The sequence below is a fragment of the Tursiops truncatus genome, chromosome 21 (genome assembly GCF_011762595.2).
Source record: "Tursiops truncatus isolate mTurTru1 chromosome 21, mTurTru1.mat.Y, whole genome shotgun sequence".
In the NCBI taxonomy this organism is placed as follows: domain Eukaryota; kingdom Metazoa; phylum Chordata; class Mammalia; order Artiodactyla; family Delphinidae; genus Tursiops; species Tursiops truncatus.
The window spans coordinates 27,266,436-27,291,580 of record NC_047054.1 but is presented as its reverse complement, the minus strand read 5'-3'; the positions used below and the strand labels follow the sequence as shown (position 1 = coordinate 27,291,580).

Sequence of the window (25,145 nt, the reverse complement as noted above, 5' to 3'; positions counted from 1 at the left end):
TGTGATGACACTTTTGACCATTATCTTTGAAATAAATGTGTACTAAGTGCATATCACGTGTGACTAAATTTATTTTCAAAAGGACAATGCAGGGCTTCCCTGGTGACGCAGTGGTTGGGAGTCTGCCTGCCGATGCAGGGGACGCGGGTTTGTGCCCCGGTCCGGGAGGATCCCACGTGCCGCGGAGCGGCTGGGCCCGTGAGCCATGGCCGCTGAGCCTGCGCGTCCGGAGCCTGTGCTCTGCAACGGGAGAGGCCACAACAGTGAGAGGCCCGCGTACCGCAAAAAAAAAAAAAAAAAAAAAAAGGACAATGCAAACTGACATTACCACCAGCATTATAGGAGTTTACCAATTTTCATCCTCACCACCAAAACGTGTTTGGGGGATATTTGTTAATTGATGGGTAAAACAAATATTGTTTAAAATATACTTTCTGATCACTAGCAAACTTGACTATTAAAGAATATTCAACTATTTTCATTTACTTTTTATGAATTGCATATTCATTTTTTTACCATTTTATGTTTTATAGATTTTAGGAAGTTTAACTGTATAATCTCTAAAAGTAAAACAACTTGAATCTAAAAACTGTATAGCTTCTACTGTTTTAGTATCAAGTGCTAAGCAACACCAAACACCTTACTTTTTATGTTATTTCCGCCAATCCATTAATTCCTTTATTCATCTCCAATTTGGAGTTACAGCAATGAAGAGATCAGTTTCACTACTCCAAAATCAACAACATTGACAAGAACGGCTAGCTCTAGACCAAAAAAAAAAGGTCTTATGCAGGAAAAAAACTGACATCTTAAAAAAAAATCAGTATTTTATGTGCGAGATTCATAAAGAACAGCAAAAGGAACAGGATTTGTCGCCCATTTCTTAATGAGATGACCTTCTTTGGATATCCTTCTTTGGATAGTCCTTCTTCTGGATATCACCTAAGACGTTGATAGAAGGATGAGATTTTGATGCTCACGTAAAAGCCTTTAATTCCTTTGTTATTTTTCCTAATACACAGATTTAGTTGAGCCTGCTGGGATGTGGGATTCAACAAAGGCTGACAATACAGCACATGGCACTAGTGACCAACAACAGAAGCTGCATCCTGATCTGATGTGACAGTTATCTGATTGGGAGGTGGAACTTGTACAATAGAGGGGGCTTACTTTTTTCATCCTCCTTAGACAAGCTGCTAGACACCGTCGGAAACAGATTTATACCAAGTTGTATTGAAGCACAAAATATTGTTCCTCCTGATAACTTTTATCAAGGGGCAGCCTGATGCAAGGAAACTGATGTGGGCTTCGGAGTTAGATATCTGGCCTAAGACCATATAATTCATTAGGAAGAAAACCTGGATTTGAATCTAACTCTAAGCTACTTTATCCTTCATATTATTTCATGTAGAAAGAGAATAATATAGTATTATAAGCCTATTAGGATATTATATGGCATATTAGGCAATCAATAAATAACAACTTATTGTTAGCACACTACTATAATTATTAAACATAAACTAAGGGATGGATGGATGGGCAGAGGATGAAAAAGTAGATTTTCATCCTGAAGATTATTTTGTTTGCGAAGAAGAAACCGTCAGAGCAAGAACCCCGTCTATTCAGCAGCACTTCAAGAAATGTCTGAAAATTTTACATACCTTTTCCTTACAATGCTCTATCTAAGATGGAAACCCAGTGGCCAATACTGGGGACCTGGATGTTCTTGGAAGATTAAGGTCACTCGTCTTTGCTGGAATGCGTTTGGACACATTTAGAAGACCTGAAGTTGTACCTTGAGAACCTGACATCCGACTTAAGGAATTTCAGGGGGGAAAAAAAGCAACAACAAAAAAGCCTACCACATACTTGAGCAGCTTAGTATCACCTAATCAGCTTAATTGCACCAGGGTGAAGCCTGGTATGCATGCTGTCAGCAAGAAGAATGGGAGAAAAAGAACACTCTAACAGAGAAGTTTAATTGCTTTATGTGATTTAATTTAGCTGTCTCAGCTTCCTCCTCCATGCATAAATGACTATGAATCAATCATGTGAATATTGTTAGGCCGTTCCTGTTTGCTGTTTGTCATCAGTAGGTGGATAGCTTGCAGGTACCTAGAGCCTATAGCAAGCACTTAGCTTTCTTGGTACCTAGGGTCTGGGTGAGGAGAGCAGAGATTACCTGGGCTACTACGGAACAAGTTTTATTAAAACTAAAAGAAACAACCAACACTAGAGTTGGTACTTTGGCGGCAGATATTAAACCATCAATTAAATGCGGCCACGTGCTGTAGAAGGAATGAGACATTCCCCAACATTTAGAGGTGACTTCCAGAGCAGCAGTGGGCAGTCCAGGGCGGAACACAATGTTCTCGTTAGGTAAGTTGGGATAGGAAGGGAGAGGAAAGAATGGGTATTGACATGTTGAGACAGACCGGGACCCAGGACCCTTTGCTGCAGTGCTTGCACCTGGACAAATATCTCCGCTAGCGTCAAAATACAAAGAAACTCTAAGGGACTAAAAATAACTGTGTGCATGCACAGTTGGGGCCAACTATAGACAACAAGATACAAAAAGGCCAAAAACCCAACTACCACTTCTGAAGAGCCAGGAGCAAAAACAGGGTGTCTGGAGCAAAAGCAGTGTACTGCGCATGCCTCCTGCACTCAACACCCCCAAAGGGGTGGGCAAGCCACGTAAGCCACTCCTCCCGCCTGACCCCTGGATACATCCCTACCCTCACCCCATATAAGGAACCAGCTTGCCCCTCTCAGGGACGGAGCAAGGGAACCTGTTGCTTGTTTTCACTCCCCCCTGCTACAGCAGAAGCCTCAATAAAGCGTTGCCTGAATTTCTTGTCTGGCCTCTGATCAGTTTCTATTGATTAAAGAGGGCCAAGAACCCTGGTCAATAACATCACTTCACTATCATTTTTTTCCTCCTATCTCTATGTTTTTTGTAGCCCTAACATCCATTAAAACAAGCTCACAGACATAGAGAACAGACTTATGGTTGCCAAAGGGAAGGGGAGATGGCAGAGGGAGGGAGTGGGAGTTTGGGGTTAGCAGATACAAACTATTATATGTAGGATGGATAAACAACAAGGTCCTACTGTATAGCACAGAGAACTATATTCAATATCCTGCGACAAACCATAATGGAAAAGAACATGAAAAAGAATGTATACGTATGTATAACTGGATCACTTTACTGTACAGCAGAAATTAACACAACACTGTAAATCAACTAGACTTCAATAAAAAAAACTCTAGCACCGTCAACCCAAAGGCTCTCAAAGGTGTTTACAGTCGATTAGGGTTAGGATTCAACATAACTGCAAAACAGAAATAAAGCACACTTAGTACCTCTATCGGAAGACAACAATGTCAAGACATTAAAAATCAGTGTTAAGACAGTGCTTCAAGTTGACAGTACGATGTACCCAAAGCACAGCAATGCCGGAGGAAGCTAACAAGCGACATTACAAGTTGCTCATTGGAAAAAACCCTAGGTGAGTGCTATGGTACCATTTCCTCACTAATATCTAATTCCTAGGATGCAAAACTGAAAAAGCAAATCTGACTGAGTCTCAGAGCAAAATATTTTTATATGCTAATTTTTAGAATTCGAAGTATATAAGGTTATTTGGGTTAGTGGGGGGTTGTGTACAAAGTTTTAGGGGTGGGGAATGTGGCATCATGAAACCTACGTGGAAATGATTCTTTCCACTGAATGGATGATAACGTCAACTCTAAAAATGACTAGTTGATTCCAGAAATCCAGTAAACCTCACTGGACATTGTCCATCTTTTGGGAAGGAGCCACTGCAGTACAGTGATTTTCACCACATAGGAGGGATTCAAATCAAAACACCACCTCCTTGGTCATCGGCTCTATGCAACAGCCACTGGCACGACAACAGAATAGCTCTGGAGGTCCTTAAAGGGAAAAGAGAAGATCCTAAAAGTCTCAATTTGGAACAAAGAGAAAAAAAAGTAACCAAGGAGCCTATAATTGTTGACTACTCAAGGTCTCAGAGTGCAATTTACAAGGTGTTTCTTATTCTTTAAGTTTTTCTCCAAGTGACTTCCCGTTACAAAGAGAAACCCAGAATAAACTGTGATGAAAGTGAAGGCATACAAACTTTTGACTGATGGTGAATAAAAGTAATGAATTACTCTTCAGACTGAAGACCGAGCCAGGGAGAAAGCTAGTGTGCCTGGCCACATGGTTATAGGACGGAGGCAGACACGGAGCGTACTGAAAGATGAGATACATCACAACATGCAAACACTTAACTGGAGCAAACTGGGCATTCGCAGGTCATTAAAAAAGTGGGGGAGGGACATTTGAGTACTCAGTAAAATATCAACGTATTTAAGGTAAGCATTTATCTTTCCTGGTTAATTCCCACTTCCTGCATGGCAGAAAGTAGAAATATCTTCTTCATATGCGAAGACAAAATAAATTCTTCATCTCTCAACATTTAAAATTCTTAGAAATAATTCTGCAGAGATTAAGATGTTAACATTCCAGAAAACCAAAATAACTCACTCATCTCGCCTTCCACCCTGAGGTCCCCATCCTACCCCACACAAATCCCAGATGAAAGAGCTGTGACAAGCTCAACAACTCAGGCGGTGTATTCCTCTACCCAGGAGTCCACTTGGCTTCCAAAGTAATAAATGCTTCTGAGGCCGTGTCTTGTGTTACAGAACATGGCGAGATGGATGAGACAAGTTCCCGCTCTTATTATAACTCTGGTGTCCAAGGACTCAAGGAACCGCTTTCTGAAGAATGTACTACTCTCCCTATGACTGCAGGGAACAACACGAACCTTCAAGATCAACGTGGACCCCAGGTTTGGTTGAAGGTCTGGGCTTGCCATAAATGCGGATTATTGGTTTTCTATTAGTCAGTGGAAGACACTAGATTTCAGTGAGATTAGTTATACATCAAAGCAATGTTCTCAAATGACAACAATAGACTTAAAGGTAAAACTACTAGAACAGAATCGTGCTTTTTCCCTTTGTCTCACAGGCAACTATTTCATGGCTGGGGCATTGTCACGCTGCAGTGATTCACAGAAGAATGTAATGTTTAATGAGCCAAATACGGAGATAATTATGCCACTTATATTTGGGACACACACAAAGTAAGACCATATTTGTAGAGACTATGAACATTCTAGGGCAGGAGAGAAAAGATTTTCTTTTTTAATAGCTGAACTGGATTTTACTATGACTAAAAACTTTGGAAGTAACACATTGCCTCTCTGCCCAATTAAAACAAGTTAAAGAGCTGAAAGAGTACATTTTTAATTTTAGAAGTTCTTTGAAGTTGCTCTGAAACTCCAACTTGATTTTATCCATGGGACCCTCCAATAATCAGATCTGTCAGTTCTTAAAAATCATCTATTGATACATAATTATCTATTGACACAGACGTGATACATTTCTTCACGGCTGCTTTTCTTGATTGTGAATTAATGCTCTAGATAAGCCAAAAGAACGATGCCATTATAATTATGAGTAAAAATAGGTCTTAAATCACAAAAGTAAATAAAGAAGGAACTCTTTCTAGATCTGTTTAATATACTTTACTATCATAAGCTGGTAGACAGCAAAGAATCATTACTTGGTAAATGCTCTTAACCAGGTTTCTGTAAGTATTTAGAGCAAAGGTCAAAGTCAACATCGTGCTGTGTTTTTGAAAACACATGTCCTTAAGAAAAAAGCTTTAGATGGATAGTTGGGGTGTCTTTGTTATAGAAAAAGCAGAAAGGGGCAGAGTGGTCTAAATCTATCTTTGTGAACACTGCGTGTTAATGCTAGCAGGCATTCTAGAAATCATCCATTTTAACTCATACTTTACAGACGAGAAAAGTGCCAATCGTGGAATCTAAGTAACTTGTCCAAGTTGACAAATCTGGTTAATGGCAGAGTCAAGATTAGGGGACTGGAAACACCTCTCTGAAGAAACAGAGCTCTTTCTACCACGGAATACTGAGATTCAAGTGAAAAAATGTGACATTTAAACCCAAAGATGCCTTAAACTATTTCATTCCTTCTAGTTGAAACTTCCTCTCTTTGCATAAACAGCTTGCAGGGTAAAAATATCCCAAGGCATGTTAGGAATTGGTTGCAATCGCGGTGCTCATTGTAATCATCTTCGAAAACTCTTGGAGTTCTGTGAGGGCTCCACTGATCAGAAAAAGGGCGAGTGAAACGTCTCTCTTTGAGGGAATTGAGAGTTGGCTCCACATGAGAGCTCATCAAAGACTAGGAGAGTTGAGTTTGGATCAGATTATTGCCGAGTGGGTACAAAACTGATTAGAGAAGTGATTCCTTGAATCTGATTTCAGGCATCCAAGTACCATGCCAGTTAGCTAGAGCATTATCACGGCATTTATTCCAAAAATAGCCACAGAACAAAATAAACATTTTAAAATGTTAATTATCAGAATTAGCAGATATTATATGAGGATATTAGGGTTAGTGGGGGTGTTGGGTACAGTGTCTTGGGGGATGGGGAACATGGAGAATGGATTTAAGACTTTGGATACTCCAACAATCATGTGAAATGTTCCTCAGGGGACCTGAAGTTTTAACATCTGAGCTAAGCACACAGAGCCTGATGGTTGATCACTGCTCTAATTTTTAAAAACATTTCGATTAAGGCTGGGTTAATAAAGAGTTTGTTCATTAAAGTGCTGATGAGATGCAATTTAGATAAGTGTGTCACAACCTTAGAGCAGCCACTAAAAATGTCACGCAACTTTTACAATTTTGAAAAGAGGGCATATAAAAACAGAAAGACGTATAAAAGAGGTCAATAGGGATGTTTCAGATGGAAGGGTAGTCATGTAACCCAGGGATACACTACTATTTTTTAAGATTCAAAAGGGATTTCAAACGAGGTTCTCACCTACCAAACTGAGTGCATTCGTGGGGTTGGAAATCACAAATTAAGATCAACTACCGCTAATATCTGTAAGGAACCTATGGGAGAAGTCGGGGAGACTGAGCATTTTCTTAGCTCTTTTTCCCCCCTCCCTAAATTAGTTTATCAGCTAAATCTCTATGTCATTGATGCCATTCCTCTTGACATAATCAGTCCTAAAACAGCTCTTTTCCATGATTTCTTAAAAAAGAAAAAAAAAATCTGCACAGCAAAAGATACCATCCACAAAATGAAAAAGTAACCTACCAAATAAAAAAAAATACTTGCAAATCATATATCTGATAAACGGCTAACATTCAAGATATACAAAGAACACATGCAACTCAATAGCAAAAAAAAAAAAAAAAAAAAAAATCCTATTTATAATGGGCAGAGGACCTGAACAGACATTTTTACAAAGAAGACAAAGAGATGATCAACAGGTACATGACAAGGTGCTCAACATCACTAATCATCAGGGAAATGCAAATCAAAGCCGCAACGAGACATCACCTCATGCCTGTTAGAATGGCTATCATCAAAAAGAGAGCAAATAGCAAGTGTTGAGGGTGTGGAGAAAAGGCAACTCTTGTGCACTGTTGGTGGGAATGTAAATTGGTGCAGCCACTATGGAAAACAGTATGGAGTTTTCTCAAAACTTTAAAATAGATCCAGCAATATCTGGGTATTTATCAGAAGAGAACAAAAACACTAACTCAAAAAAATACATTTTTCATTAAAGCATTATTTAAAATAGCCAATATATGAAAACAACCTAAGTGTCCCTTGATAGCCAGATAGACAAAGAAAATGTGGCATATACGTATACAATGGAATATTATTCAGCCAAAACGGAGAAGAATCTCTTGCCATTTATGACAACATGGATGAAATTTAAGGGTATTATGCTAAGTGAAAATAAGTCAGACAGAGAAAGACAAATACTCTAGGATCTCCCTTGTATGCTGAATCTAAAAACCAAAGCAAACAAACAAAAAACTGAGCTCACAGATACAGAGAACACATTGGGGTTTGCCAGAGGCAGGAGGTAGAAGATGGGTGAAATGGATGAAGGGGGTCAAAAGGTACAAACTTCTACTTATAAAATGAACAATGGGGATGTAACGTACCACATGGTGACTACAGTTAATGACACTGCATTGCACATTTCCAAGTTGCTAAGACAGCAAACCTTAAAAGTTCTCATCACAAGAAAAAATATTTGTAACTATGATGGTGATGGATGTTAACTAGACTTATGGTGATCATTTTGCAATAGATACAAATATAAAGTTATTAAGTTGTACAACTGAAATATAATGTTATATGTAAATTATATCAATAAAAAACCATCAAAACATTAAAAATAAATGCTCAATCAAGTTTACTTACACAAAGTCTTTGTTAGACAGCAGGATAATATTAATGTCCCCAGAGCTGGATGGCATTTAAATTTCAGGAAAACATAATATAAATTGGGTATCAGATTTCCGTTTTCATGAAAATAACTTGTCTACTCCCCCAGGTAATTTTGTCATTTTTCTCTCACTTCTTACCCTCACCTATTCCTCCCCTGCCTATTCCTTCTTAAAGGGCAAAACAACAACAAAACTGACTTTTAGGAAAAACTTGCATTCCCTCCATTTTTTAATACGTAACAATTCAGATTTGTACAACCAAAAGCTCATTAATGTACCAGCTAAGCAATGGGCCACGTCTACTGGACGCCCACCCACAGGCCCTCCCTACTATCTCTCTGAGGGAACGGAAACAGTATAAACAGAGCACACGTTACATTAGTGGAACAATATAGGTTCTTCATAAGGCAGAGAAGGATGCATTCAGAATTTTACTATAAAGTACTTGATGCAGATAAAATTTTTAGTAATACACACTGATTAAAATATATGGAAACATCAGAAATGAAGCATGACAGTAAAAGGAACACACGATCCAACCTAAGAAAACAGAATATTCCCAACACCATGGCTCTGTAATTTTCTGCTGTGATACCATCTGAAGCTCAGTGCTAACAACCACCATTCTGTGCTGTTGGGTTTTTTCCTTTCTTTTTTCAGATAATTTCCCCCTTTCTGTTTATGTTTTTACCATATGGGTATACAACCCTCGACAACGTATTGTTTAGTTGACTGGTTCCGAACTTTATAAAATTGCAAGAGTATACTCATTCTTCTGATTAAAAAAAAATCTTTGAGATAGAATTCCCCTTCCATAAAATCCACCACTTGAAGTATACAATTCAGTGGTCTCAGTAAAATCACAGATTTGTGTAACTATCACTACAATCTAAGCTTGGACTATTTTTATCACCCCCCACAAAGAAATCTTGTACCCATTAACAGCTACTCCTCCTCTTCCCCTGACCCCAGCTCCTGGCAATCATTAATCCAATTTTTCTCTAAGTTTGCCTATTCTGGACATTTTACATCAATTGAATTATACAGTATGTGATCGTTTGTGTTGCGTGGAAGGTTCATCCATGTAGCGTATCTCTAGACTTCCTTCCTTATTATCAAGGAATATTCCATTGCATGGATAAACCATAGTTTATCCATTCATCAGCTGATGGATATCTGGGACATTTTCATACTGTAAATAATGTTTCTACGGACATTTATAAACAAGATTTTGCACAGACATATGTTCTCATTTCTTTCGGGTATATCTAGGAGTAAAACTGGTGAGTTGTATGGTTACCCTACGCTTAACTCTGAACAACCAACTCTTTTCCACGATGGCTGTATAATTTTACGTTTCTGCCAACAATGTATAAAGATTCAAATTTCTCCATATCCTCTTGTTCTTATTATCTTTGTTATTGAATACAGCTTTGTTATTATCTTTCTTTTTGAATACAGGCATCCTAGTGTTAACATGAAGTAGTTTCTCATGGTTGTGATGTGTAGTTCCCTAAGGGCTAATGCTTCTGGCCACTTTTCATACGTTTATTGGCCATTCTTATTCTTCTGATTGTTTTTTGCCCTCAACATTGTTTTTAAAATTCATCATTGCCAGCGTATGTGGTTGAGGTTCGTACATTTCATGGAAGTATTCCATTGTGTGGCTACATCATGATTTCCTTATCCATTCTCCTGTTAATGGCCATTTTACTTTGTTTTGTTTTGCTATTGAAAACAATCCTGCTATGAATTTTCTTTATACATTTTCTGGCATGCTCTAGTCACCCCCCCTTTCTTTTTTTAATCAACTAAAATGCCTAAATAGTAAAAACTGTAACAACTGTCTTTGTGCAACATATCAAAAGGCATAACTGGCCAACCTAATAGGCCACATGCTAAGTATAATCTAGCCATGCAGTACTATGAAAGAGTGTGTGTGTGTGTGTGTGTGTGTGTGTGTGTGTGTGAGAGTATATGTGTGTTGTAAATGTGTAAGGCTTGCTAAGCAGAAGGAACACAATATATCATTTCCCGAATAAGGAGACAAATACATATATACATAAGTATAAACACAGAAGTCACATATAAAAGCTATGAGGTGATCCCATCAGTCCTGTTCAAGGCCATCATAAGTTTTTTTTTTTTTTTTTTTAGCTTTAAGCACTATAAAGATATAAATAAATCTAAAAAAGGCCTGCATTAGAACTACCCAAATGATCTAGGGGAAGAAATCCTAGGAGAAGGATTTAAAGAGACCACATTCCTGCAGGCTAAGGGAAGAAAGAACTTCAAATCAGCATATTGGGATAGAAAGGGTTATTTTAAGACTGGAATTAAGTACCTGGTCTTCAGTACTTCTGGAGAAAGCAAGAGGAAATGGGGCTTCAATGACAGAAGTAGGAATGTAGGTCAAATGCTACGAAAAACTTCTGAACTCTAGTGTTTGGAGAAACTAAAATATGTAACCAAAGGGATTTGTGGACTCATACTCTTGGTATTTTTTCAAAGGGTAGAGTAGAGAGAAAATCTGTAAGAGGACTTAAATTGAGCCCTGTTCATGGGCAGAGAGGTGAATTACATCAATGGCATCCAAATACTTTGACTAGTTCTTCCTTTGGAGTCTACGATTTAAAGGATTCTGCCTAGCAAACGACATTTGTTAAATAATTTCTCCCACTGCTTTTTAGTAATTAAAGAAATATAGAAACTTCCATCAGGACATGAGCCCAGATAAGCACACATTAAGTATGCTCTAGATGCTTTCTAGAAAAAAAATAAAATATAACTAATGAGAGTAGAACAAATCAAATAAGGCGTATTCATGGAATAAACTATTATACTGTAGTCAGCAGGGACCATCAATTGAGCTACCAACATGGATACGTCTCAATTTATGTTACATGAGAGGAAAAAAGAATGAAACATGTTACAGAAGGATATATTCTGTAGGATTCCATTTCTGTAAATTTTTATAAATTATAGTCATAAAGCAATGCAATGAAAATTATGTATTCACAAGTATATAAATGTATGCTAAAATACGAAAATAAAATAGAAGGCTATTCAATTATTGAGAGAAGCTACTCTTGGAAAGATGGTGAAGGGAAAGAAGACGGAAGGGGGTTTGGAAGAAAAACACTTTAATTTTATCCGTACTACTTATTTCTCTTGTTAAAAAAAATCTATCAAGCAGATATGGAAAATACTACTACTTATGATTAATAATTAAGAAACAGCAGGGTGAAAGATGGGTGTACAAGTGTTTGCTTTTTCTGTATTTTTAAAAATTCTCAGAGACAACAGTCAGAATCTCTGATTAATCCATCATTACCAATATAATTCTACCAAATTTCAAAAATTCCAGCCGAAAGCAGAAAAATGCATTGTGAGTAAAGGCACACTTTGCATTATGCTTTGTGACCTGTTGAAAGCAGTGCACACCCCCAACTGCTCTACAAATCTACAGCATCTAGGACCCTAGGTTAAAACTCAGCGGATGTGGCCATCATCAAAAAACCTAGAAACAATAAATGCTGGAGAGGGTGTGGAGAAAAGGGAACCCTCCTACACTGTTGGTGGGAATGTAAATTGATACAGCCACTGTGGAGAACAGTATGGAGGTTCCTTAAAAAGCTACAAATAGAACTACCATATGACCCAGCAATCCCACTACTGGGCATATACCCTGAGAAAACCATAATTCAAAAAGAGTCATGTACCAAAATGTTCATTGCAGCTCTATTTACAATAGCCCAGAGATGGAAACAACCTAAGTGCCCATCATCGGATGAATGGATAAAGAAGATGTGGCACATATATACAATGGAATATTACTCAGCCATAAAAAGAGACGAAATTGAGCTATTTGTAATGAGGTGGATAGACCTAGAGTCTGTCATACAGAGTGAAGTAAGTCAGAAAGAGAGAGACAAATACCGTATGCTAACACATATATATGGAATTTAAGAAAAAAAAAATGTCATGAAAAACCTAGGGGTGAAACAGGAATAAAGACACAGACTTACTAGAGAATGGACTTGAGGCGATGGGAAGGGGGAAGGGTAAACGGTGACAAAGCGATAAAGAGGCATGGACATATATACACTACCAAACGTAAGGTAGATAGCTAGTGGGAAGCAGCCGCATAGCACAGGGAGATCAGCTCGGTGCTTTGTGACCGCCTGGAGGGGTGGGATAGGGAGGGTGGGAGGGAGGGAGACGCAAGCGGGAAGAGATATGGGAATATATGTATATATATAACTGATTCATTTTGTTGTGAAGCTGAAACTAACATACCATTGTAAAGCAATTATACTCCAATAAAGATGTTAAAAAAAAAAAAAAATTCAGCGAATGGTAGCCCCTCTCTTAATCTCTCCCAGCTGTAGAGAAGCACAGATCCATACACAAACAAGTAAGTGTACCTTCCCGATCTTACTTCCCTCTCTTTAAAAGAGAATGGAAGCAAAAAAAAAAAATCCCTATTGTCCCCCATGTTAAGATCTGCTTTATTACAGAACTGCCATGACACCAGCAAGAACCAGGTCCTACCCTTTCCACTCTTTTCCATCCATAAATCTGGGTCCCAAATTCTTTGATCCAAACTGCATGACAATCTAGACGCTCTATTAGCCTTCTGCTGCCTCAAACAGAGAAGTTAAAGGTAGGCACATTTATGACGCTGGGGCAGAACCGTTGGTTTGGGGGAGAAGTAAAGAAAAAATCTTAGAAAATAAGGCAAAGGGACTTCCCTGGTGGCACAGTGGTTAAGAATCCACCTGCCAACGCGGTTCGATCCCTGGTCCGGGAAGATCCCACGTGCCGTGGAGCAGCTAAGCCCATGAGCCACAACTACTGAAGCCCGTACACACACCTAGAGCCCGTGCTCCGCAACAAGAGAAACCTGCGCACCACAACAAAGAGAATCCCAGCTCACCCGCCGCAACTAGAGGAAGCCTGCACTCAGCAACGAAGACCCAACACAGCCAAAAAGAAATAAATTTTTTTAAAAAAGAAAATAAGGCAAAGAGAGGGGACAAAATCAATCACTAAAGAGGCTAGATGACATCACAGTCTTCAATTATTGTACTGAAACCATCCTGCTGGCAGAGAAGACTGAATGTAGCTCTCTAAAGAGTGTCGGTGAAAATAATAGCAGGACCGTGAACAAGACATCTCTCCGGTATCTACTGCATCGTAAAATTCAGCCAAATTTTGAATTTTGCTTTATAATACATCTCGTGAATAAAACCAAAGCAAAAAAATAATGACCTCATATCTTCAAGTAAAATTAACACTCGAAAAAGACGTGGCATGTCCAACCTGGGACTCTTTATACACTTACACGCCGCCGCTTACACAGGATGGCACTGCTCTTCTTGGGATGCACAAAGTAAAGGTATCCTCAAGGATTTGTGCCCAGATAGAGGGAGGAGGAAGCAGCCCCTGCAGGGGCTGAGCCTGAAGGGGAAGGTCTGGGTAGGTGCATCTGGGGGTTGGGGGGGCAGCAGAGACAGACCGAGGAAGAGAGCTGAAGGGTTGATTTACGATCAGCTTTTCGGTTCTGTCTCGGGTGTTCCTGGTGTGAACGCTGCTGTTCCCATCAGTTGAAAATATCATATGGGAAAGATTATGATCAACACAGTGGCTTTCTGCAGATTGGTGAAGCTCTGTTGGGGTGGCAAAATGCCAAACGACCAGTCAGCTGACACTAATGAGCTGTGAGAGGTACAGCTGAACCCTGAACAACATGGGGGCTAGGGGCGCCCACTCTCTGTGAAATTGAAAATCCAGGTATAATTTGCGTCCGCCTCCCACTGAAGCACTGCCTCTGTATCTGCAGTTTCTACACCTGCCAACTCAGACAACCACAGATCACGTGGCACTGCAGCATTTAATATCGAAAAAAACTTTGTGTATAAGTGGACACACGCAGTTCAAACCTGTGTGATTCAAGTGTCAACTGTACCAACATCCAGTACAAACCCGAGCAGACTTTAAGAGAAACACGCAATTCCGTTTGGAGCAAGGCTATCATGTTCACGTTAACAACACAACAAAATGCTTTTAACGATGGAATCTATCTTATTCGAGATTTGTATGCAACTGATAGGAATGAAAAACAAATGGAAAGATTTCATAAACCATGTCTATGAAGTGGTCCGAGTTCAGGAAGTAATATATTATCTGCAGCTGCATAGTTTTTGGAAGGCTTTTTGGGGAGAGTAGAATTTGAGTTAGGTAATGAGGGGTAGGTAAAATTTGAATTTGATAAAGATGAGAAACAGCACAGACAAAAGTATGGGGATTAGGAAATCTACAAAGAATGCGTAGGAAATAATAGTTCAGTTTCACTCACTTGTAAGGTAAATGGGAGCATAAGAAATAAGTGAAAACAGCTAAGTCAGAGCCTCATTAACCAGGGACAGGAATGCCAGCCCAAGAATTTTAGCCTTCCCTCTGTGGCAACTGTGGAGTCCTGACATGGCACAGTAAAATCTATGCTCCAGAAAAATTCTTCTGACAGCCGCAATATTATTACTTATGAAGTCCATAAAGTGTTGGAAGAAACAAGGGAAAAACAGTTTTATATTTATTCTGACAGCTTAAAAGGTTGCTGCCATTACGCACGGAATTTTGAAATCTGTTTCTGCTGATTGTACTGACTATGCCGAATATACCTATCCAACAACAGAGGAGTGTAAAACTCAACGGAGACAACACATTACTCGAACCTGAAATCAAATGACAATTTCATCTATAGCCATGGACCGGTGCTCCTTCTTGGTTCCATTTACCAGGAAGATGAACAACAATAATTTCAGGCAATTAATGCAGATCTTTGGCGAGGCCACACAAGAGTTCTGCTGAATACAAGAATATTGTTACAGCAAAAAAAAAAAAAAATGAAATACATCATTTGCCACGCAGCCAGTTGAGAGTGTGTGTGTGTGCGCATCATTGAAGCTAGTCTTTCAGAAATTGCCCTAACCATCAGAAATCCATCCACAACTTCACAGACGCTTTAGCAAGCTGGACTCTGATATCAGGGTAGTAGTTTCATTAGACCTTCTCACTTCCGAAGGATCCACAGTATAAACTTTCAGAGGCGGCAACATAATCCTTCTCATCAAATATTTGGGCGACAGGTGGAAAATTGTTCTGCCAGCTGAAGAAGACAAAATCCATTCCTTCTGGCAATTTTCTGCAATGGAAACTCCAGGAATGAATGTGCAATAACTTGTGGAAATTTCAAATATTCTCACACAAAAGCAGCGTCCTCCAAATCTCGAACTGTAAACGAACTCCAAACGAACTCCTTGCTTATCTGAATGTTAAAATGTTGATTTCGCTTTATGTCTGAATGGCCACTAAAGAATTAGAAAATACTTTCAGACTTTTGAAGCCAAAGAAATGTTACATTCAAACAAAGTAAAGGCATGTTAAAAGCTGTACTTGGTTAGTAGCATCTCCCAGGTCAGGATGCAAGAACCAAAAGACCATTTTCTACCACTACCTTGTTCCCAGCGACAGGAGCTTATCTGCTCAGATTAGGATACTGTGCACACGCCAGCCCGGAAATGGATGTCGGGTTTGACTCTTCTTGGTTGGTTGCAACAAGTTCCATCTGCTCTGTGACGCACAGCTGGATCACTCTGGTGTTCTGATAATGTCTCTTCAAGGTTTCTCTCGAAAGCCCTCGTTTGCTCACTCCCTAAGTGCTTGGCAGGTGGGTAGGTGATGGCAGGGGAAGCTAAAAGGTCTGCAGCATGTTAATGATGGAGAGAGGATTGCACACCAGCACTCCAGGTCCTCAGTTTTGCACATGAATTGTTCAACCGTTCTTTCCTGTGTGGGGTTTACACTTATTAGGTCACCTGGCTGCTGAGATGCGTGACGGATCCAGTTGAAGGACAGGTGGGGAATGAGGGTTCTATTAACACCATACTGAACAAATTAATTCAATCTACTTTAATTTGGAGGCTCTTCCTACCCCCACACCCTTTTCACCAATAGATTTCTTATTTATGTGGCTTGTGTTTGTAATAAGCAATTGATTCCAATTTCCTCAAATGGAATTTTACGCAATCCGTCGGTGAAGTGTATTTTTGCAATGCTTAAAAATGTTAAGTGAATGATGTAAACAAAATGACCAGTTGCATGCATTATCTAGTTCTAAAAAGCAAACTCTTTTCAGAGGTTTTAAAAGAACCTATTTAACAGGTAAGTAACCATTATACACAACACCGTTCAGTGGCTCAAGGACAATTTCTCTGATGCCTTCTCTGCTTCATGCACCATGCCAGGAGTGAAATACTGAGTATCAGGAGACAAAATCCCTCCCCTTCAAGTAGTTGACGTTTTTAGGGCAGGGAGAGACAGACAATATACACATTTTCAACATCTTTAAAAATATATAGCATGTTAGATGATGACAAAGTTCTGTAGAAAAAATAGAGCAGGGAAAAGATTGCTGGGTAAAGAGGGAATTACAATTGATGACAGTGTGGCTAGAAGGGCTTAGGATGGCAAAGGAGGTAAGAAGGCAATGCATATCTAGGAAAGAACATTTCAAGCACAGGGAATAGTACATGCAAAGGTCCTGAGGTGAGAGTGTGCCTTTAATACTAGACACACCATAGGAAGCAAATGCGGAGAGAGGTATGTATGGGGGAGGATGGGGAGGTGGCAAAGGGTAGAGAGGAGAAGGAGATGAGAATAAGGAAGGGATGGGGACAGCACACATGCAGTCCCTTTTAGGTCCCTGGATTTTTGAGTTTGAGTCTCAGCGAGATTACGAACCTCTGACATTTCCAGACAGAGGAGTCATCATCATGATCTCACTTTCCCTTTTTTAAAAAAAAAAAAAAAAAAAAAACTAGGCAAAGAACTTCATTAACCTTTGTTTCAAACTTTATTCCCAGGCTTCTTCACCTTAATTAATTAGTGGCGAAGAATGAATTGTATATAAGCAAAAACTGAAAAGAACTGCAGTGTCCAGGGGCTTGGGCTTAAAAATATTAGAGATCTAGATTTTATCAGATCCGCAAATAAAATTTTAAAAAGCAATCACAATATAAAACAGCAGGTCCCAGTAACTTCAAGATTTATCCCCTTCAGAAGCTGACTCAATTGTCTGCTTCGTTCTTGGAAGCCTCATCAAAATTCTCCACGAGATCGGGAACTTCATCAACCTCCTCCTCTCCAGTAGCAAGCGGTGCCTTTCCATCCAGAGACTGTTTGGGCAGAGCTCCAGCCAGTCTCCTTAAACTGGTCAGACTGTCTGCGCCAAGCTGGTTTAAGATGCTGGGTAGCACTTCTGTCAGCTGCTTTGTCTCAGCATGGCCTGTGCAGGGTGAAAGTGTTTGCTGCCAGAGATGCCTGAACTTTAGGGTTGTTGAAGTGGATCACTGTTCCTTGGTTTGTGAACATATGCAACCCCTTCAATACCAGAGATATCGTTTACCCCTAACTTCTTTAAAGAGGACTGAAGTTTTCTGTCCTCTGCTGTGGCTGTTCTATGAACCACCTTCTTTCTGCGAGCTGTTCCTTTCCCACCCACGCGCACTTGTGCCTGCAGTTTGGCGAGTCTCTCCTGGCGCATGATCGTTTCTTTCCTCTGAGGCTCCTGTCCTCGGGTTCCGCCGCGAGGTGGAAGAGACAAGAGACGGCATCGCCTGGCCCCCAGGGCGGCCACCGCTGGCCCGACCTCGACCCCGAGAGTCAGCCTGAGTGGGTGCGCTTGTCCGTAGCATCGCCTTCCTCTCCTGCCCTGTCTCTCCCTGTCTCGCTCCTTCCGGGCACTTCCCGCCCCCGTTCCCATCCTCCTCCCATGCCGGTGTCCAGAGCCTTTCTGTACCTTGCTGGAGCGGAAATGGGGCCACACGGGGGACTAGGGTTGGCGCTCAGGGGATCTCGGGCAGACCAGCTGAGATAAGGCACACACACGTGGGGACGCAAGATGGCGGCTAGTCACTTTCTCTACATCGGCTCAGATGTTACCTTTTCTCTGAGGCCAACCCTGATGACCCTGTTTAACCCTGAAACCCATGTCCCTCTTCACTCCCTCATGGCCTGACTTTTTCTTTTTCCATAGCATTTTCACCTTCTAAGTTTCTAGATCACTTTTCTTATTTATGAAGCATAGTCTATTCCTGCTTCTCTACTAGGATGTCAGGTACACAAAGGCAGGGACCTGTCTCTAGGTCACTGGCAAATCCCAAGTACCTGGACGAGACTCTGGCTCAGTAAGGCTACAAACCTTATACGTTCTTCTTATTGAGTCATGAAAGCTGATATAAGGATCTGCTAAGGATGATTTCCAAACAGCTCGAGAAAGCTATTCTATCCTGAATGATAAAGGGAAATATGGGGAAAAGCAGGTACTAAGAAAAAAACAGTAGTTCTTAATCATCCAGGTTTGTGAAGTGGAAGACAACAAAGGGTAGAAAAAGGTTGACAGTCCTCACCTTAAATGAGTCACTATAAGAAAGAAACTAAAATAATTTGCCACTGTTTCTCCTCAAGATTGTGATACCTAAATGCCCATCAACAGACAAATGGATAAAGAAGATGTGGTACATATATACAGTGGAATATTACTCAGCCATAAAAAGGAACAAAATTGGGTCATTTGTAGAGATGTGGATGGACCTAGAGACTGTCATACAGAGTGAAGCAAGTCAGAAAAACAAATATCGTATATTAATGTATATATGTGGAATCTAGGAAAATGGTACAGATGTACTGGTTTGCAAGGCAGAAATAGAGACACAGATGTAGAGAACAAACGTATGGACACCAAGGAGGGAAAGTGGCGGCGGGGCGGGGGGTTGGTGGTGAGAGATTGGGATTGACATGTATATACTGATACGTATAAAATGGATAACTAATAAGAACCTGCTTACATGGGAGTGAGTGAACTGATGTGGATGATTATAATTTTTGTGACTTTCTGTCTGAATAAAAAATCTCCCCCCCAAAAAAAGAACCTGCTGTATAAAAAATAAAATTAAATTTAAAAAAAAGATTGTAATACCCTCCAAAGTTCAAGAAATTGCTCTTGGTCAGATTATAAGAATCCTACCGCATAAACTGCAAGGGAAGAAATGTAATTTAAGTTCTTAGTAAATTCAATTAGTTTTTTAAAATAGATAATGGTAAAACTTTCTAAGAACCAAGGTTAATGCAGCCAGGTAACGAAGTGACCTCAGGCCCAATTACTCTTTTAATATTTTAATATGTGGAGAGACAGACTTCCTTCCCTTATTCATTTTTTCTGTGTGTCTGAGTAACGAGTCCTCAGAATACATGGTGAATTGAGATACAGTGCAAACACATCTGCAATCTGCTCTCACATTCAATAACTTAGTAGACATACACATTCTGCAGTAGAGTATCCCTAATTTATACCCTAATTAGAAATGATGATACTTTATACAGATACACCTCTAAATTTTCTATAACAGGAGAGTTTGCCAAGTAAATTTTAAAAATGTAAATAAGACTGGAGGAAGAAACTGTTGAAACTAGTTTAAAAACTATCTTTCAAGGACTTCAGAAGCCTCCATTCTACATGAGGGCTAAGTAAATCCACTTAGTAATCTATTCAGAGAATTCAACTCTATTTGCATGGCTATGAATTGAGGAAGTTATCAAATGTCTTTTTAATTTATGCTATATGTTTGTAACTTGCCTTAGCATAGTACATAGATCATAGTTGAGATTGTATGGGGGTGAGGTGTTCTGGTCAGGTGTGATTTCCGGTTAGAATTACAGCATCTCAGAGTTGGAATGAAATTTAAATATAACCTTATCTCAACATCCTTCAGATGCTTGAACTTCTATCAACATATTGTCCATCTTCTGCCAAAGCACATCAGACGAGGAGGCAATCATTGCCTCTCAGTCTCCTTTTCCTTCTAAGAGTCAGAGGCCCAGAAGACTCTGGCAGTGGTTAAGCTTAATCAGCTCTGGAGTCAGAGAGCCTGGATTCAGATAACCCCATATCACTGTGAGACCTTCAGTAATTTATTTAACACCTAAACCTCCATTTTCTTATATGCAAAATAGGGGTAAACCTAGAACTTCCTCCCTACGGTGGTTGTGAAAACTAGAATTTAAACCATATAAAATGCTTATTATTGTATTCAGGGTATTGAAATCAGTGTTTCTGCTCTTGTTATGATCATCATTCTGCACACTGGGACAATGAGAATTAGCCAGAAATCATGTCAATTAGAATTACACAAGACTCATCTATTTTCTTGGCATCTCAGGGTTTTACAGCACCTCATGAAGCCTGGTTACCGAGAAAGATCAGAGTTCCGTGAAAGAGGCGCTGCTCATATATTGACCCTAAGGAATAATCTAGAAATCACTTCTGAGAGGCAAAGTCCCTGAAAGCTTGATTTTCCTAAGAGCTGTGAATTCTCTTACACATGAAGACTCAACAAGTGATGAATTGAGGTCTTGCTAGTCGGATTCCAGTGAATAGAGACTTCACTATATAATTGGCCTTTCTATCAATTAGTCCCAATTGGTAAATTTTACTGTACATTTGTCCCTGTCAAGAATGAATTAATAATTTAAGTGTGACATTACATAAATACCAGACATTGATGTATGTGTATCATCTTCGGTATACATCAATATTCCCGTTAAGTCCTTGAGAGTGGCAAGAGCAGGCCAGGTGATCAGGAGGAAGTTTTGCAGGACCTCTGTGAACCACACAGACCCAAAAACAGTGCAAAAATCACCTCCTGAAAAAAACAAGGAACTGGGTTCCAATCAGTAGACTGCAAACCTGACTTGTCTTGCCAAGCCAAGATGCTGGGCAAACTGTCTGTGTTTGAGTTCACTGGTGAAGCTATTGGGCTCCGGGCAACCACACGGGGCAGAGGTTGTAAGAGGCTATTTGTCACAGCCTCAACAATGAGGCTTTATTTTCCCTAAAGGAGTCAGAGCCAGGAGCTGCTAACTGGTCACAGGTGTGCACACACGCAAGCACACAACCAATGATGCCCATTTCAACTCAGGAGCTGATGAGAAAGGTTGGGGAAAGCGACCAGCCCGGGGGAAGAATACAAGGGAAGAAATTCCGCATGTGCTATGTCCCAGGGTCTCCAAGAGCCACACCTGCCTCAATTATATACAATGGAATATTACTCAGCCATAAAAAAGAACGAAATAATGCCATTTGCAGCAACATGGATGGACCCAGAGATTTTCATACTAAGTGAAGTCAGTCAGATAAAGACAAATATCATATGATATCACTCATACGTGGAATCTAAGTTTTAAAAATGACACAAATGAACTTATTTGCAATGCAGAAAACAGACTTACAGATATTACAAACTTGTGGTTGCCAAAGGGGAAACATGGGGTGGGGGATACATCAGGAGCTTGGGATTACCTTACACACACTACTACATATAAGATAGACAACCAACATGGACCTGCTGTATAGCACAGGGAACTCTACTGACTGAATACTCTGTTGTGATAACCTATATGAGAAAAGAATCTCAAAAAGAATGAATATACGTATAACTGAATCACTCTGCTGTACACCTGAAACTAACACAACATTGTAAACCAACCGTACTCTTATAAAAAAATAAAGTTAAATTAAAAATTCTTAATTCCCCTAGCAAGCTAGCCAAGCTACAGATCTTTACACAGGCTCTGTATTTGGCACCGTGTTCCCTTTCTAACAGCAGGGCCCTACTCATCTGCACCCTTTCCTGGACCTCCCTTCCCACTTCTTGGCCCTGGTGCGTCACCCTGTTTCCCATGAAGGCCACTTGCCCTTGTTCCTACTACTTTGATGCAATAAGGAATATATTTTCCTTGATCAATCCACAAGAAATGAAGCTGTGCTCCTCCTGGGATATTGATTACTCCCTCCTGCCCCCACACTCCACCCTACACTACTTCCCCGTGTCTACGTAATTTCCGCGTATAGACCTTTATCCTACGACACAGTATTAAATAGGAGGAAAGAGCACGTGTCATCAACCAGACACCACCTGAACTTGCACAATTTTAGTCCCTTAGCCTCCCTGAGGCATCATATCCTCCTCCTATTAAGATGGAGTTGATGATATCTACCTTAAGGAACGGTGGCAAGAATCTAAGTAACTAATTCTGTATTTCAGACATTAGCTATTATTAATTCAAACTATTTAAGAGTTAAAAATATGCTTACAAAAATCAAATCTGAGGCATGCGTACTGCTCTATTTCATTTTCTGAAGGTGGCAGAATTCTGCCATATACCTCCGATTCATTGCTAGACTACAGACAAAGCCCCACATCTTGCTTTTCCAACGCTCTCCCTCTCTGCTCAGCCTAAGCTTATCATCAGTGTGTGTAATTAAGGGGCTTAGTGCTTGGCTGCCATTCTGAGAGGCAGAGCCCCTGCCATGGTGCCACCTGGCAGTCTATCAGAATTTGTTTTATGCCATTTCCTGCTCTGAAATCCTCTTTTTGAGAGGAAGTTGGAAAAGACATAGAACCATTTTCTACTTCCCAGCGGGACTTCAAAAAAAAATGTGCAATTTGTCTTTCTGGAGGGCTCACTCTTGACTTGCCTGTTTGGTAATTACAAGAGAAGACTCAAAGGCAGTGGTTCGGTAGAAACTCCCCATCTTTGTATTTCTTTTCAGCGTCCAGTGAGTGACAATCTTTCTCATTAGAAAACTCCTGACGCTCCCTGGTCAAGTCAGAATGTCAGGCCCTAAGCAGATGAAGATAATTTTAAAAACTGAAACGATCTAGACCTCGGTCAGAGTTTCAACTTCTCTTCCCAGCTGCATATGAAAATAACCATTAACTTTAAACAGAACAAACTAAAGACCCTCCAAGGTCACTGCATTACAAATGCACTGCAGTCCACACAGTGAGGAAACAGTATCAGGGTGTCAAGAAGTTTCCAGATGGGAGTTTCAAGTTTTTAAAGCATTCCCCATTCCCACCTGTGTTAACCCACTGGTTTCTTATAACAGCCCCGGGAGATGTCATTATAAAGTTCATTTCACTAAGAAAATTTTAGTGCCCAATTTGCCATCTCAGGACCAGTGAGTGACAAGAACAAGGGCTTCTGGCTTCAACTTCAGCATTTTTCCATCAAACCAGAGCCCTTGCAACCTACTCAGTTCCAAAGGAAAGGTTCCTCTGTATTTTTCTTCTCGATTTGTGTTTTATCAATAACTGAGACCCATGACAATTTCTCCATCTGCCAGACTGCTGTCACCGTCCTCCAGAACCTTGTTCACAAAGCCATTCTTACACAGACAAGGACAGACTGCATCTAACGGCACCAATAAAGGTGGCATTTCACCCACACTGTAGGTCCGTCAACAGGGGCTGATGGGAAGGGAGGTCCCGATGGAGAGGTGCCCAAAAGGCTCAGCCCTCCAAAAACACCTTCAAAAGGGATGGGTTAACCTGAAAAACATGATTCTGAAAACTCAGGACAATATTAAATAAATCAGTTAAAGCCATGCAGCCCCTCATCTACTCCTGGAGCTTGACAGTCCTCTTCCAACAATGCCGATTCACAAAATCATGCCTGTCCCACTGGGGATCCGCAGGTCCCTTCCATCTCACAGTCCTTGAATGCCTACAGAGTCATTAGCCTGTGCTGGACCACAGCTGCCCTGTTCCGAATCCCCCTCTGATAATATCCCCTGCAATGACTTCACTGGCACTCTCAGACTCAACAGATAGGAGTCCTTCGCAAAGCAAACAGGTCTCTGAATTAGGTTGTAAGTTATAATCTGTACTTTGTGAGCTCTAGAATCAACAACTGGCCCATCATTTCCTAACCGTGTGGCCTTAGGCAAGCTTTTTTTTTTTTTTTTTTTTTAAAGCTGCGAGGCATGCGGGATCTTAGTTCCTCCACCAGGATCGAACCCGTGCCTCCTGAAGTGGAAGCTCTGAGTCTTAACCACTGGACTGCCAAGGAAGTCCCTTAGGCAAACTATTTACATCTTCAAACTTCAGACTCTTTGTCTCCAATGCTGAATAGTTCTACCTACATCTCTAGTGGATACCACTGCTTACGAGCTCCTTCCTCTTTTTGAGGAGGAATGCCGTCTACCACTCTCCTTTGCAAGGCTCTGCAATGTTTTATGCCCATCAGGATAATTCCAATTCCATTTGCCTTACCAGTAATAGGCATGGGAAACAATTTCGACCATTAAGATGTGAATGACAGTATGCTAGGGGACTTTGAGACTTAAAATGATACACTCACACAGAAAGGACCTTTCTTCTACTAGACGATGTTGTGTCTGGATGCGATGGCTGGAACGGCTACAGTTATCTTGTTACCATGAGTGGAGTCAGCCCGAGTATACAATTCAGCTAACTCACTGAGGATTATAATGTTCCAGAGTACCTGGTTTTCTGACATCCTCAATGAATGGCTGAATCAATCACTTCTGTTGCATCGAATAATAAAATTCTTATAATTTAGATCATCTGAGTCAGGGCTTTTTCCTACCACTTGAAGTTGGCAGAAAGCATATTAGCTGACAATATCGAACAAAAAATGTCTCAATGTCAAGTATTATTTGAAACATGTCAGTACATTAGCTTATTTGATGATCACAACAATCCTTTCAGGCTGCTAGGAAACAGCACAGAGAGGTTGTGTTACCTGCTCAATTCACCTAGCGGGGAGCAGAAAAGGAGGCATTTGAGCCCAGGCGATCTGGGTCAGAGCCAACCACTGTGCAAAATCTCCTTCCTTCCTTACATGCATTATCTCAG

General features: G+C 40.4%; 1 protein-coding gene and 1 pseudogene across 1 annotated transcript in view; both read right to left on the bottom strand.

The window, feature by feature from the left end:
* Positions 1-25,145, bottom strand: part of UNC5D (unc-5 netrin receptor D) — a 607,834-nt gene that overhangs the window by 285,003 nt on the left and 297,686 nt on the right. The window lies entirely within an intron of this gene.
* LOC117310053 (transcription factor BTF3 pseudogene) lies at positions 17,493-18,119 on the bottom strand (annotated as a pseudogene).